We start from the raw sequence: 11,251 nt of genomic DNA, 5'->3' as shown, positions 1-11,251 counted from the left end.
TTTTATTGAATTTTTTATTAGTTCATTCATACCTCATCTTAATAGTTATCCCATCCCTTGGATCCTCCCATTCCTCCCTCCCCCCCCCCAACTTTCCCCTTACTCCCCTCCCCTATGACTGTGACTGAGGGGACCTACTCCCCCTGTATATGCTCATAGGGTATCAAGTCTCTTCTTGGTAGCCTGCTATCCTTCCTCTGAGTGCCACCAGGCCTCCCCATCCAGGGGACATAGAGACCTTATAGTTTTTAATTATTTACATTATTATCAGTACTTCAGTATGTCTACCACATTGGGCGCCACTTGTTGTTTTTTAATTATATATATTACCTGTATTATCAGTATGCTTGGCTAGCAATCAAGTAAGACACTGACACTTGTTATATTTTAAAATAGCCTTAGTTAACCTGGGGCAGGGCAAATATCAATCCTCTAAACTACTCCCGTAGTGAGGCAGGTATGTGATACCAGTTCCAATCCCATGCCATCTGCTTCTAATAACTTCTATCAAGCTACTGCCCATCCATAATCCCAAAAACTTTCTAATGTTCTTCATCTGGGCCAAATCTCCATCCACGCCTCCAGCCACGTGCTTCTCCTCCATCTAACCCATGGCAGTCTCCTTCCCTTCCCTCTCCTCGGTCGGTCTCTCCTCTTCTTCTTCTTCTTCTTCTTCTTCTTCTTCTTCTTCTTCTTCTTCTTCTTCTTCTTTTTCTTCTTCTTCTTCTTCTTCCCAGGATTCCTCCCTTTCTCTCAGCCTGGGAACCTTAGCCACACCTCTATCTCCTCTGCCCTGCCCAGGCGGGATGGCTTTTTATTAATCAAAAGTTGGGGCACAGAGACAGCAAGCGGTAATTAGCATCAAAAAACATTAGCCCATCTCCCAACAAGACCCCAAGCTCCAGTCCACCCACCAACCCCACCATACTGCTTGCAAGTCTGTGTTTATCATTTCTGATCAGTAAAGCTGTACTTCCATTTACAGGGAAGATGTCCTCTTAGTACCCACCCCAGTGCAGAAGGTACTGGTGAGCAGGCCAGGTTTCCACCCACAGGAAGGTGGGCAGCTGCTCTTTAAAAAAGACTGGCTTGATTGGTCTGGCTGGACGCATAGAGAAATACACCCATGAAATGGTTGTTTTTAAAAAGCATGTTGTAAAACAATGTATTAGGGTCCTGTGTTTTTTCTTCTTTTTTTTTAAACAATAATAAATAACATTTATACATGGACAGAATATGTCTACAGTGATAAATAAAACTTCTGGCTGTGGGACTGAGGTGGGTACATGGATTTTCTTTGTGTACCCATTTCTACTGTTTGAATTTTTTACTGAGCATAACTTGGTAATTTTTTAATAAAAAAGAAAAAATGAAAAACAAAAACAAAACAACAACAACAAAAACTCTAGCTACATCTTGGAATTCAAACATCAGAAACAGTTTAAAGTCTAGAAAAACTATTTCTTAAAAAGAACCAAATTTTAATTTTCTTTCTATAGTTACTATATAATAGAATTATTTTCAACTTAACCATATCATTTTCTCAGAGCTAAGAGTTAGTCAGACCCACTTAATCTGTATCAATAGTTCTGTATTGTTGCTGAGAAGTAAGTTCTCCTTAAGTAGCCCAGCCTAGCCCAGAATTTAGACAGCCTTGGCCACAGCCTACTGACAGCACTTCTGAATGAAGCTAGCCACAGTAAGGACGGAACGTTGTTGATCTGACTGCACTTTGAAAGCCTTGCAGATATAACGGACTCATGAATTCTCATCAACACGGAAGGCAGAGACCTGAAGAAGAATCTGGAAGTCTTTCAGTAACAGGGGCTTGGTCTTGACCTTTCATCGCCATCAGAATCTAAGGCCCACTGTCCAAACATGATGCCAGCCTTGCAGCTGTGAAACTCCAAAGGGTTTTCCAGGCCTCCCTCTGGGCATCCTTGCACCATTTATGCAGGGCTCTCCCAGTAAATACCAAAAGTCTGAGTAGCGGGGAACGCCTGCCAGGAGCTCACAGTTGGAACCGAGCTGCAGCCAGCGATGTTTTCCAGATGTACAGATGTACAGTGAGCTGGGAGACCCACTTAGAGCAGGGTAGATGTTTATCCTGCTGAGGAGGGCGTGCGGGTGTGCGGCAGGCGCCCCTCTGGATCGGAGTGAAGGGATTCTCTTGAATTTGTTTAAGGTGGTGATAAACTGGTGAAGAAAGTACTAGAGGGTTTTTTTTTTTTTTTCTTTTAGAAAGCAGGAGACCTTGGGTTTGGCACCACGTTGTTTTACAGACTGTCCCTCCCTTCTAGGTCAGTTTGCGGGAGAGTTAGGAAGACACTGCTGCGTGTTTATATGGCACTTTGAAAGACCCTGGAGTTCCGGTCTGTGAAGATGTGGGAGTGCTTTTCCTTTTGATTTCCCTTTGGCTTCTGCTGAGATTTCCCAGCATGCCGCCTCCCTTCTAAAGCTCGCCTGGACCACACCTGGTAGAACCTTCTCTATTGTCAAGTTTATAAGGCCTTTAAAGACTGAAAACACGGACATTTGCATTTTAAAGAATGCTAACTGCCTTGATTATGAACTGAGGCCAGAAAACAAGAGAAAAGTCGGGTGGAATATGCATTATTTATGTGGGTTTGCTTTTAATTGATTGATTTGAATAATCTCAGAGCTCCGGGGCAGATTGACAGATAGCATATGCTGTTTGGTAGCTGCTGCAGCAGACAGGCTTTTCTAACCGAGGCCAGGTTTTCATCTGGGAATGCTGACCTTGGGCTGAAGAATGGAGTGTGGTGTATACTCGCCTCTGCTGTTACAAACATTCTCTATTTAAAAATAAAAATAAAAATAAATAAAATCTGCCTTGCAGGTGTTGAAATCCCTACCATGTACCTTCCTGCTTAGAATTCATGAGCAGGAGCCTCCTCCTGAAATGTAAATATTATTCAGGAAAGGCCGGTATTTAGCCACTCACATCTGGTTTACACAGAATGTCTCCTTGAGTTTATTTCTTTGTCCTAAGCTTTCTGGTTGGAGGCAGATTTCTTTACCCACACCCTCTGAATTCCTTATATTAGGGTTACTCCTCAGTCCAATTGACTCAGTAAAATTATAGCACATTGGCTAATCGCTGAAGTATGTGGCACAAGGCACCATTCTATACTGAGGATGATGCTGCGGATGTCATTATAACCCCACTGGTAATTGTCATGCATCTTAGTCCTCTTGAGCTCCGTGGTGAACCCTAGTCTCACTATTCTGATTGGCCATTTCCTAAGAAAAAAGAAATGCTTCCCAGTTGCTAGGAAACTCGGCGGTATTGTCTGTGCCCTCTACTTTCTGCATTCTTCTGGCTTCCTTCTCCCAGGCTAATTATAATTGTTTTCCTTCTGAAGGCTCTCTTCCCCGTTCATGGCTGCCATTGTCATCCGATAACTGTCAGTGTTATTGTCACTATTGAATTCAGTGATGAGAAGCTACAATTTGCTCATCCTTCAACAGAATAGGAAACTGACGCATCCTTATAAGGCATCTTCATGCTGTCAGAGAATCCATTTTCTCTCAGAGGTCACATCTCCAAAGAAGGTCTTCAGTACTTGGCATCCCCCTGCCTCTCACATCCCTCGTCTCTCTGACTCCTGCTATATAACCCCTTTCCTTGAAGATGTGGGCTTGTGTCTGTATTATGGTTATGGTTTGTGTATGATGATAAAATTCTGACAGAAAATAAAGAGATGAAATCCACCGAGCCTATGAAAACAAAACAGCACACACAACAAACAGCACAAAATGGCAGGAACCACATTTAACTGTGGACCCATTGTGTGCTGGCATTGATCAGTGATTCACATTGCATTGATCAGCGTTATCTTGTTCATTCTTCCTAAAAAGCTATAAGGGGTTATCACTCCCAGTGATGACTAAGGAAGCTGAGAGGAGTCTCGGAGCCAGGACTCTGTAAGCAAGTGTAGTAGGCAGATGGCAGGACTAAAATGTCTTCCCTTAAGATGTCATTGAATCCTAGAAGTAGCAGCAGCTTAATAATAACTGTACAGTAAATGTAAGATAAAGTTTGAATTTAGAAAATACCAAAATACAGGAAAGCGTGAACCTTCCACTGAATGCTGAGCCTCTGGCTTAGCCTTTGGAATTGTTCTCTAATGTCTGTCCTGGAGAAGTGGTGGAGCCCAACCCATGGCTTTATACTCTGGTATTTGTCCCGACACGTTCCAACCTCTACCCCCCCCCCCACTGGCATTTAGTGGCACTCTACCCAGCGCAGACATGGCTACTGCAAATATTCTTTAACCTAAAGTCAGAGTTCGCCTTTGTCACCTGCCAGAAAAACTATCCTGAGCAAAATGTATTTGTCTCACTAACTTCATTATCTGGTTATATTTGCTTTATGTTATCTTATTTTCCATTGCACAGATTTGTTAAAACAAAACAAAACAAAACTGCCCAAGCCCCTACCCCCAGTAGCCTGTGGTTTCCTGAGTGGTAAATTCTATCACTGTTTTTCCTGGCGGTGTTGCTTCAGTGCCTTGCTCATACTGAGCTGGATGAACAAGTAGGTGTTCAGTCACACTTGTTAACACAGAGTTTTCAGCTGGTCAGCTACAGTGTTCTGGCCTCCTGGGAGCTAACGCTGCTATGGCAAAGAGAGAATCTCCCCATCTTCCTCCAGGAAGAACCATCTCGAGGTTGAGTTTTCACCTGCCCCATGCTTTGAAAAGCCCAAGAGTCCGCTCTTTCCTTCAGACTATAAAACTTCTCCAGAGTAAATTTGTGCCTGACGTTCATTTAAAGAAGACGTGCATGAATGGTGTGGATGCTAGGCCCAGAGTCGGTTTTACTGGGCTCAGAGAGTAGAACAAACTGTGTGCTGTTACAGATGGTTAGGAGCTTGATTTCTACAAGGATGCTGTAGCGTGAACTCCTGTGGCCTGCCCCTCCTGAGAAAGAGCAACTCCAGAAGCAGAAACTAGCCAGGGCACGGCCACTGCTTAAACACGTTGACGCATGGAGCTATGAAGCAGAGGACGCTTAGCTGAGTTTGTCTTCACAAACACATAGGTGTTCATTCAACCTGTGAAAGTAGGGAGAGAGAGGAGATAAGCATTTAATTTAACCAGGGGGGTTATTTATTTCATTTCCTTTGTTTTTTTTTTCCTGTTATACCTCATCTGGGAATTGTTTATAAAGGGAACAAAATGAGAGAGAGAGAGAGAGAGAGAGAGAGAAAATCTACCCGGAATCAACATAAAAATTGAAAATGGAAAAATGGAAAGAGGATAATGAACATTCTCTGTTTAAAAATCTAACTTTGTATATTGGGTTTTGTTCAAGGTTTTGGACTTTGAACTGCATGGAATGAATCGGGGTTTGGTTGGCATATCTCTAGGCAGAAAGGACAGGCATTCTTCCGTCTTTAGTTGTCAATTTGCTGTTACTTATTTGGTGAGTAGGCTCTTACATCATCCTCTTTCAACTATTTGGAGTTCACAAATTCCCAGCGGTAGCAGGTGAAGCATCCGTTTCAGGGACAACTACTTCTGCCCTGCTCTGTCCAGAGCTCTGTGTTATCTATGAGTACTGGATGATTGGGCTTCCTTTGTGTCCCCTGGATGTGCTTAAACTTTACTTTCCAGACTTCTGTTTGGCCTCTCAGGAATACTGTTAGACTCAGATCAGCTCGCAGCCTATGTGAGTGGTACTCTCTCCCACTGGACACCAAGGCATGAGCCTCCTTACACTTGGTCTACATCTCAGTACCACATCTCAGACCTCCACAACTAATGCAGGCTCACTTAGCAGAAAACTTTTTTGCCAATATGTGCTGGAGATTAAGCTATCCCTTCCATTCTCTTGAATTACCGCAAAGACTATATTGTTAACCAGATTGTTCCAGGATTGCCTTTCCACATGATGAGATGTTCCATTTAGCGATTTTTTTTTTTTAGTTATAAATTGATGTTCATTCACTGTGACTAGGAGGGTTATTTCATGAAGGAAAAGGCCCTCTCAGTAGGAATTCTAGTCTCGGGCTTATGTTAGACCTCATCTGACAGAAATGAACAAAAATTTAATCTAGGAACTTTATAAATCAAGATGTGAAATCAGAAATCACAAGGAAACCGTGTAGGCTTTGGCTTTTGTTAACTATTGTATGCACCTCTTTCATGAATTCTTTGAGCATTTTTAAAAAAAATAAATGGAATCAGAAAGGCAGTATTTGTTATCTTTGATGCCCAGAATGTATGTTCCTTTACCCATGGTGCTTAAAATAGATGCTGCCTGTCATAAGTGATCAACTCCTAGAAGCAAAATATAAATTGTGGTTCTTATAATAGCACAGACTGATCCCTCCGGTACTGTTTCTTAGTGTGTTCATTTGCCTAAGGTTAGAATGTGGAAACTTTTAGGTCTGTTGACAACAATGTAGGGAATGATAATCTCTATGCACAGTGACTCCTCATTGAGGGACAAGGCATGGTCCTCACATTTAATTAATACAGTATTCCTCTTACTGGACCTCAACACTAGACAAAGAACGACAGGTAACTGAGGAATTCTGAGAGTGAGAGAAATAGTTTTTCCCAGAGGAAGGCCCTCACTTGGTTTCCCATTACCAGGTGGTCAGCCCTGGAATCATATACAAACAATTAATGCTACACGGATCGAGCAGGCTGTACTCAATTATATAGGAATATATGTGTGTGTATATGTCAATAATTTTTTTAATGAGGCCCTGAATTTGTGAAAAAGCTACAGAGGTATACGTGGAACAGGATGAAGAGAAGAAAAAGGAACAAGGAAATGATCTAATTAGATTTTAATTTTAAAAAATAAAAATATATTTAAAGAGTGCACCCACCCACACACACACACACACACACACACACACCACCCCCCCACACACATACACACACACAAAGAATGATACCCTTGTGTGCCATTTTTCTTTGTGTCAGTTTTACCAAAGATATCATTTTAGCTTAGGAAAAGTTAAAGGGCCTCACTGGGTTACTGGAAGTAGGAAACACAGCACCCAACGTCAGTCATACCTTGACAGTGTTCACTTCGTCACTGGGTATCCACTAATTACTCTCATGGCGATGATGGAAGACCATTTCTCTAGGCAAATCTCAGTAATTTGCAGCAGTAAGTGCTTGTCCCATCACCAGGTGGCAATCTCTCTTAAAAGCACATCCATCAAGTCACCAATGTAACTGAAGCACAGATAAAATCCAGGAACCAAAGATAAAGAATATTTTATCTTGATATCCCTGCTTGAAATACAGATCCTATACATATCTATATAAAGATGGGGGATGGCAGTGGCTTCCTATATAGAGAAATCTAAACATTGGGAAACACAAAGGATGGAGCATCAGACTAAACCCTTTCTTAGGCCCACATAAGTTCAGTGGAGGAGTCTAAGAAAGGTCGGCAGGAGAGGGGAGCCAATGGTAACAGAAAGCATGAGAGAGAACGAGGGTCCTGAGTGGAGGGAGAAGGTCTGCTCATCAAAGCTTTTTGTTTTTAGTGGAAAATTCAATTAAAGCTGGTTCAGCCTGAGGTGCAGAAGAGAGAAGCATCGAGTTAAGGGAAAGGAAGTACTATTGGTTGTTTGTTTTATTTTTATTTAAGGATGGGTCTCGCCAGCTAATGCTGGCTGGCCTGGAACACGCTATGTAGACCAGGCTAGCCGCAAACTCATGGAGATCTGCCTACCTCTGTTTTCCAAGTGTTGGGATTAAAAGTGTGTGCTCAAAAGGAAGTGGAGAGACAGAGTTTGTGTGTCTCTGCCGGGTTTAGCCATCCATAAACTGCCCTTGCTCCTGTGAGTTACCCCAGTTAAGCTCATTTGTTCACCAAATACACTTGGGTGAATCATTATGCTGTTGTCAGTGTCATGTCTCCAGTGAATAGATGCTTGTTCATCTCTCACTACAATTTCTCACAACAGAGGGTACTCAGAGCCCAAGTGGGGCTAGAAAATAGAAATAATAAGGGTCCCAAGCTGTGAAGGAGCTTGGAAAGATTAGCATGAACTCATCCTCACGTGCAAGATAAAATTCTCCATCAGAAACTACAGGTGACCAAGTCATATGTAGCAGCCTTTTAAAAAATATCAAGAATTCAATATAATTTAAGATGACACCAGTGACCTGTGCCATGTGGCTCTGCTGATAACAATGTAACTAGAGTCTGGTCATCTGTTTTTCACTTTTCTGGAATTGAGCCCGTGTATTTGTAAGCTGGAACACCTGAGCAGAGACATGTTCTCCTTGAGCTGATTACAGATTGTTTCCAGTGATCTCTAATTTGTTTATTTTATGAATATGTTTGTTTTCCCTGCATGTGTGTCTATGCACCAGGTACATGCAATGCCCATGGAGGCCAGAAAAGGGTGTCAGATCACCTCTGACTGGAGTTAAAGATAGTTGTAAGCTGAGATGTTGGTTCTGGGGATCAAATTTGGGTCCTCTGGAAGAGCAGCCAGTGTCCTTAACTGCTAAGCCCTCTCTCCTACCTTCCAGTGTTCTCTTTAGATAGTTGACTTTGGCACACTGGCATCTGTCCTAGCTTGCTTTTTATTGCTGTGGTAAACACCACAACACAAAGAAACTTGGGAAGGAAAGGACTTTCTTCATTATCTTATGGCTTACAGACCATCATGAAGGGAAGTCAGGGCGGGAACTCAACGTGGGAACATGAAGGCAGGAACAGAAGGATTCTGCTTACTGGCTTATTTCTCATGCCTTGCTCTTCCGGCTTTTTTTTTTTTTTAAATACAACCGAGGCCTACCTGCCCAGGGTTGGCATTGTCCACAGTGAACTGGGGCCTTTCACATTCATCATTATTTAAGAAAAATGCCCCCACAGATTTGCCTAAAGGCCAATCTGATGGAGATATTTCCTCAGTTGAGATTCGCCCTTCTCAAAAGACACTTGCTTGTGTCACATGGACAAAAATTGAGCCAGCACAGCATCTTAAGAGAAGTGGGTGTTTATAGAGAGCACTGCAGATCTGGCACCTGAGAGAGGTGAGGCCTGGAGATGTACTTTTGGAAGTTAAGGGACAAATGACACCATCTCTGGACAGAGATCACCGCTATGCAAGACGTAGGTTGCAAGTGAAGAAGGTGGGAGAGAGGCCAGAGCTACAAAGTCACCAGTGAGGCAGGAAGAAATAGGACAGCAGGGCACACAGACACGAGGAGAAACAAGGGGACCCTGGGTGTGCTGGCCTGTGGGGAGAAGGAGGAATCAAGAATCCCTAGGTTTGGGAATGAAGAGAGCATTATGGCTTGAGAACAACCATTTCAGTAGAGTAAGGAGAAAAGCCCAATGGCAGAAGGATGAAGAAGTTGGCAAGAAAATGTCTCCTTTTGGACCATTTGCTGTGAATTTGCATTGAGGCAGAGAGTGTACAGCCACAAGTTCTATCCTGTTAGGATGTACGAACCCTCCAAACCCAATTCAAACATTTTGTTGTTGTTTGTTTGTTTGTTTTGTTTTGTTTTGTTTTAAATATTTATTTATTATTGTTATGTATTGAGTGTTCTTCCTGCATGTACACCTGTAGGCCAGATCACATTACAGATGGTTGTGAGCCACTATGTGGTTGCTGGGAATTAAACTCAAGATCTTTGGAAGAGCAGGCAGCGCTCTTAACCACTGAGCCATCTCTCCAGCCCCTTGTTTTGTTTTTTTGAAACAGGGTTTCTCTGTGTAGCCCTGGCTGTCCTGGACTTGCTTTGTAGACAAGGTTGGCCTTGAATGCCCAGAGATCTGCCTACATCTGCCTCCCCAAGTGCTGGGATTACTGGGTTGCGCCACTGTTCCTGGATTTTAGACAAGTTTTTATGAGCTATTTCTGCCTGACTCCAAGACTTTAAAACAGTCTTCACTTATATGTTGTTTTCCTTTCTTCCTGCTTAAAGTTTCTTGGTCACTGTAGCCACAGAAACTCCAATTGTCTAATTCAGGTCAGTTCCAGATTACAATAAAACAGTGTCCTCTCCCTTTTAAATTTCTAAATCATATCAAATTGTATTCTGGACTGGATTTTTAAGACGTGACCTGAGTATCTCATGCTGTTAATGGGGTATACTGAGGCATGCTTCAGTATGGATCCCAGAATATAATTCAGCAATCAATGGGTTTTTTATTTTATTTTTTATCAATTTCTTCAAGACATGGTTTCTCTGTGTCGCCTTGGCTGTCCTGAACTCACTTTGTAGACCAGGCTGGTCTTAACTCAGAGAGATCCATGTGCCTCTGCCTCCCTGAGTGCTGAGATTAAAGGCATGCGCCACCATGCCCATCTCCATTAGTGTCACTCAATGTCTCAACAAATTTCTTGTCCCATTGGTAGCCCCTGGTATGTATGAATCCAGTAGTGTTAAGAGTTAAGAATAAGCAGCTGGAGAGATGGCTCAGTGCTTAAGAGCACTGTCTGCTCTTCCAAAGGTCCTGAGTTCAATTCCCAGCAATCACATGGTGGCTCCCAACCATCTATACTGGGATCTGATGCAATGTACATGCAGATAGAACATTCATGTACATAAAATAAATAAATAAATCTTTTTTTAAAAAAAGATTAAGAATAAGCACTAAGGACTAGATATTAAGCCATTTCACACCATAGCCAAAGAGACTTCTGCGAACAGTGAATGTACCTTTGCCAATATATTTAACAAATCTCTTGACAAGTTAAGTCAAGCAATGAGAAGTTTTTCATTACAGATGGTAGAGAGTGCTTTTTTTTTTCTTATAGATTAGGAGCCCCTCCCACAAAAATTCCAAGATCTCAGAGAGCATGAGTCTGACCTAGAATTTCAGAGTGCAACACGTTCTGAGTAGTTGACCACAACATTCTTGCTGATTGGCAGAAAGACTGAATGGAGCAGCAGGTGCGTGCTTTACACTTTCCCTAATCCTGATGTGTCTTCTGATTTACTCACTCATCTCCATGCTGCACTGGCCACTTCTGAGTGAAACAGTTTCCTTTCTTCCCTTAGAATGGACAAGTCTGGGTACACTATATTGTCTTCTCTGGTCCCTGAAAGCCTCAATATCATCTGTCAACTTAGCCTCTTATTACCCTGTTGATGCCCTTAGAAGCACAGAGATTACGTGCCCATGGAGTGCCCAGTTATAAATGGGGCATCTAGACTGCCTCCTCCAAGACTAGAAGAACATTGCAGGGGAAGGGTTATACAGAATGCAAGAGCCAGGCATGGTGGTG

Source organism: Acomys minous (genome assembly GCF_964271855.1).
Source record: "Acomys minous genome assembly, chromosome: 10".
Classification (NCBI taxonomy): Eukaryota; Metazoa; Chordata; class Mammalia; order Rodentia; family Muridae; genus Acomys; species Acomys minous.
The sequence above is the reverse complement of the archived record's forward strand: the minus strand, read 5'-3'. Positions refer to the sequence as shown.